A 6,042-nucleotide genomic window follows, 5' to 3' on the forward strand; every position below is an offset into this window, starting at 1 on the left:
ATTCTAATGTTTAATCTATTTTGATTTATATATTTAAAGTAGCATCACAATATTAAATAACCATGGGTGGCCTGGTGGAGAAGGGTAGTATCATAGTCTTGAGTGGGGTGGGTTCAATACTCATGTGTGGCATTTCCTTGGTGTTTTATTTCTTTTAGCATTTTCATTTCTCTTTATGTTTATGTCCTTATTATACTCATAGTCTCATTTGTTAATAATGTAAATTTAATTTCATCATTCATTCAAAACCATTTTTTAAAATTATAAAAAAATCATACTTTTCTCAATTTAATATCGAGCCCATTTTTTACACCCTTGTAAGTCGATTGCTTTTTAAGCATCGCCGTCGACCTCACATAGCTTACTCTTGGGCTTTCTTACAATGAGCCGGTTCCTTTGCACTTACACTCATACATTGTTTAATGCTTTATTATTTCATTCTTTGATTATTTGATCCGATTATATACTTGTTTATATCTTAATTGTTTGATTAACTGTGGCCTACTTGTATGGTGTATGAGGCATGTATTATTATTGTTTGTTTGCCATGAACAACCCCCATTCATAACAAATGTACCCCTCTCCCATGAAATGTATAAAATTTACTCTTTCATTCTTTATTCACCTGTTAATACAAGAATTAAAATGAACACCCGATAACCATTTCAAAACAAGATCAAAACCTCGATCCAACGTCGAGTAATCATTTTTCAAAACCTAACAGAACCAGCACGTATTCATCCACCCCTTTTGTAAGTCGATGGCTTTATGCATCGCCATCAACCTTGTAAGTCGATTGCTTTATGCATCGCCATCAACCTTGTAAGCCGATTGCTTTATGCATCGCCATCAACCTTGTAAGTCGATTGCTTCATGCATCGCCATCTACCTTTACCCCATTCCTCTCCTTGCTCCATTCGTCGATTCTTGTTCCGTTTAGGTAGCACCCATTAGATAGAACCCTTTGTATGATAACATAGGTAGGATTCCCATATCCTTTTGTACGATAACATAGGTAGGATTCCCATATCCTTTTGTATGATAACATAGGTAGGATTCCCACATTCCTTTGCATGCTAACATTAGGTAGATATTCCCATTTGTAAATCCTAAACACTTAAGTACACATTGCATGACAACTCTAGGGCAGAGCTTCCCCACTTCTAGACCTTTCCGAGCGTCTCCGATCCTGTGGCATGTAGTCCGTCCTATTGCAAAGAGGTAACCGCCTAAGACTCGATTCAGCGAGCTGCGACACCTACTGCTAGGGCGTGAACACATTGCCCACTCTCTTTTGACACAACTGGTGTCCTCCTTTGTAAGTCCATATTCAGATGGCAACCCCTATGAAGAGGAACTACATCGCCCTGATCCTTGTTCCAGACAAGGTATGTAGGCAGGTGGTCGTGTGAGACCACTCCGGGCACTTTTTTTCCTTTTTTGTGTGCGTTTGTCTGACAGTTGCTAGGCTCGAGTTCCCGACTCCTTAGCGATTTGTCGTTTGTTTGTGCTTGTTGTGTGCTTGGAAGCTGATGTAAGTCCATCGAGTGGCATTCGGGTTCCAGTGTGAGTTTGTTGGGTTCGGATGCTGATGTAAGTCCAGTGATTGGCAGTCGGGCTCCACGTTTGCCCTTTTGTGTGTGTTTTGGTTCGGATGCTGATGTAAGTCCAGTGATTGGCAGTCGGGCTCCATGTTTGCCACCTTTTTGTGTGTAGGTGTCTTGTTTTGTTTGGCGTGCGTGAGCCGAACTACGGCAACTCTGATTCTCATGTTCAGATGAGATACGTAGGCATAAGACACGATGTCTTAGCGAGCACACTTATCCTTAACCCATAGGTAGCCGAGCTACGAAGACTCTGATTCTCATATTCAGATGAGATACGTATGCAGTGGATGCGACATCCGTGCGAGTCATTTTTCTTTGACCCCTTCTTTTTAGTAAATAGTACATTAGATAAACATACACCCTTTAGACAAGAACAACAAGAGTGGATCCCGTAGAGTACTACGGATGCGTAGGGGTGCTAATACCTTCCCTTCGCATAATCGACTCCCGAACCCAAGATTTGGTTGCGAGACCTTGTCTTTTCCTTTCCTTCTCCAGGTTTACTTCGAGCGTTTCCTTTCCCTCCTTTGGGATAAATAACGCACGGTGGCGACTCTTCTGTCATTTTTCTCGCCGGTTGTTTTTTCGCCTCCTGTATTTTTTCGGGTTGCGACACCTGGTTAATATCCAAAATGGATCCAATTAAGTACATTTTTTAGAAGCTTGCTTTAACTGGGAGGATTGCTCGTTGGCAGATGTTGTTATCCGAGCATGTTATTGAATACCGATCTCAAAAAGCAATCAAAGGTGGTGTCTTGGCTGGCCATTTGGCTCAACAACCAATTGAAGATTATCAGTCAGTACGGTATGATTTTCCCGATAAAAAGATCTTGTACCTAAAAATGAAAGATTGTGATGAACCACTGCTTGAAAAAGGGCCAGAACCTGATTCTCGTTGGGGCATGGTATTTGATGGAGCTGTTAATTAATATGGTAATGACATTGGGGCAGTGATTATTACTCCTCAATGCACTCATTTTCCATTTACAGCTAGATTGACTTTCAAGTGTACAAACAACATGGCTGAGTATGAAGCTTGAATTATGGGGCTTGAAGAGGCCATTGATCTCAGAATCAAGTATCTTGACGTATATGGAGATTCAGCTTTGGTTGTGAATCAAATCAAAGGTGAATGGGAGACGAACCAACCCGGTTTGATACCATATAGAGATTATGCGGGGAAGATTTCAACTTTCTTTATAAAAGTGGAATTTCATCATATCCCTCGAGATGAAAACCGGATGGCAGATGCTCTTGCAACGTTGGCTTCAATGATTGTGGTGAAGTTATGAAATGAAGTTCCTAATTTGATTGTAATGCGTCTTGATAGGCCAGCTCACGTGTTTGCTGTTGAAGAAGCTAAAGATGAAAAACCGTGGTATTTTGATATCAAGTATTTTCTCAAAAGTCAAATTTACCCGTCTGGGGCATCGTTGAAAGATAAGAAGACTTTAAGGAGATTAGTCTGCAACTTCTACCTGAATGGTAATGTGCTTTACAAGAGAAACTTTGATATGGTTTTGCTCAGGTACGTGGATAGACACGAGGCAGACTTATTGATGACTGAAGTCCACAAAGGTTCCTTTGGTACCCATTCCAATGGGCATGCTATGGCTAAGAAAATATTGAGATCAAGTTACTATTGGCTGACAATGGAATCTGACTGTTGCAAGTTTGTGAAGAAATGCCACAAGTGTCAAATTTATGCAAATAAGATTCATGTTCCTCCGACATTGTTGAATTTCATTTCCTCTCCATGGCCCTTCGCCATGTGGGGAATTGATATGATTGGTATCATTGAGCCTAAAGCGTCAAATAGACATCGTTTCGTTATGGTGGCTATTGATTACTTCACAAAGTGGGTTGAAGCGGCATCGTATGCAAATCTAACCAAGCAAGTTATTGTAAGGTTTATCAAGAATCATATTATATACCGGTATGGTGTGCCAAGTAAGATCATTACTGATAATGGATCTAACTTGAATAATAATATGATGGAAGCTCTTTGAAAAGACTTAAAGATTGCACATCATAATTCTTTTCCTTACAGACCTAAGATGAATGGGGTTATGGAAGCTGCAAACATGAACATCAAGAAAATCATCTAGAAGATGGTTGTAACCTACAAAGATTGGCATGAGATGCTCCCATTTGCTTTGCATGGGTACCATACATCCATCCGCACTTCAACATGGACAACCCTGTTTTCACTTGTTTATGGCATGGAAGTTGTGCTCCCGGTAGAGGTTGAGATCCCATCATTGCGTGTCTTGATGGAAGCCAAGTTAACAGAAGCTGAATGGTGTCAGACCAGGTATGACTAGCTGAATTTGATTGAAGAGAAGAGGTTGATTTCCATGTGTCATGGTCAATTATACCAGCAGAGAATGAAGAAAGCTTTTGATAAGAAGGTCAGACCTTGTGTATTCGGAGAAGGTGACCTTGTGCTCAAGAAAATTCTATCTTTCAAACCAGATTCTAGGGGCAAATGGGCTCCTAATTATGAAGGCCCATGTGTTGTTAAGAGAGCCTTTTTAGGCGGTGCTTTGATTCTTACAACTATGGATGGGGAAGAGTTCACTCGTCCGGTGAATGCCGATGCAGTCAAGAAATACTTCGCCTAAAAAGAAAAGAACAACTCGCTAAGTTGAAAACCCGAAAGGGCAGCTTAGGCAAAAATGAGCGTCTCGGTGGATTGAAAACTCGAAAGGGCGATCCAGGAAAAAGTTAGAGACATAAAACAAAGAATTTTATTCTGATAGATTGAGTACCTCACATTGGGGCAATTTATGCAAAAATTATAGGTTATGGCAAGTAACTGCATTCGGTAGACCTTCAGTCTTTAAGACATTCTTGAGTACGTCATTGGATACTGATTCGTCACTCTCAACTGAAGCCAAGAACACAATGGAAATTAAAGTTTGGTAGAAGGATTAGTGATCATTGTATTCAATGTAGCCATTTTCCATGTAAATTATCATTTTTCGACTTTTATAAAGAACTATGGAGTCTTATAATTTATAGACTACCATTCTATTAAATAAAGTTGAGCTTTTTATCCAATTGTTTCTACTTTTATTTATCTTTTAGCCAAATAGAATTAAATTTTATGATGATCATTTATGAAATTGAATTTAAAAATTAAAATTGTTTTTCTTAAAATAAAAGCAATTACTTTTAATCAATCGATTTCAGTAAGGAATATCAACAGTAGTTTGAAAACATGTGGGTCCCAAAATGCGAAGCATTGTTGGTCTTCCCTAAGCAGTTGGTGCAACAAGTTAGTTTCCCCAGCTGAGTTTTGAGATCGTCTCCCTAGATGATTTCAGGCATGTATTCTCAACGGTTTGCATAGATTCAATACAAATTTCATTTCCCCTCAGTTCGCCAGCGGATTTCACTCCTGATCCCGCAGCATCACTGATTCTTGAGCAGTTTTGGTAGTACCCCCCTACGAGGTTGTCTCCCATTTGATATGGTGTTGACCTAAAATTCCCCACATAGTTGATGGTTCAAATCCTCCGCGGATTTGTTCCCTTTCCCAACCAAGGTCGAACCTTTGAGATAGATAGTTTATATCCACCCCTAACTTTTTCTCCAGTTGATGCCTCCATCCTGTCGAGATTAGTCGAGTGTTGTAGCGATGATTCAGATCAATGACATTTGTATCCTTTGTGATTGCTTTGTTTGCATAATCATCATATACATATATGTATACATATACATATACATTCACAGATTTCATGATTGCATTATTATTGCATCTTGTGATTCATTTTTTCTGATCCTATGCTATGGTGGTATCCTTTCCCCCACGCAGATTTGGTGTGTCTGTCCTCCCTTAATTGTAGAGTGGCATCCCCTTAAGAAGAAAGAATTTAACCTTTCTCATTCCCCACTGAGTTATTTCCTCATGGACGATTATTATTTTAGCTTCCTCCCCAGTCGATTGTCTGGATGGAACCACTCCCCTTGAGTTATATCCTCACCGGGTCGAGTCTTTGATTGACCGTTTCTTTCTAGCTCTTACCTAGATCGATGCTTTTGGTCCCCTGAGAGTCTATTTCCCAGTAACTGGTAATATCCTTCTCAATTTGCGAGTACTTTACTCTTACCCAATACCCAGTAACGGTAATCTATTTCCTCTTGTTTTTCTCAGCGGATTCGTTTTACGTTTCCCCAGGTAGTCTATCCTTGATATGTTCGTCTTAACTGATGATGAATATTCTTTCCTTCTGAGTCTATCCTTGATATGTTCATCTTCACCGGTGACGGATATTCTCTTTGTGTTTTTCTACCCAGTAGAAAGGTAGTTGTAATCCCTATTTTATTCCATAGAGGGTCAATCCTTGATATGTCCATCCTAACCGATGACGGGTTTCCTCCTCTTTGCAGTTTTCTGCCCAGTAACCAGTAGTTGTAAATCCTGCTTCCC

This window comes from Lathyrus oleraceus, chromosome 5 (assembly GCF_024323335.1).
Source record: "Lathyrus oleraceus cultivar Zhongwan6 chromosome 5, CAAS_Psat_ZW6_1.0, whole genome shotgun sequence".
Lineage (NCBI taxonomy): Eukaryota > Viridiplantae > Streptophyta > Magnoliopsida > Fabales > Fabaceae > Lathyrus > Lathyrus oleraceus.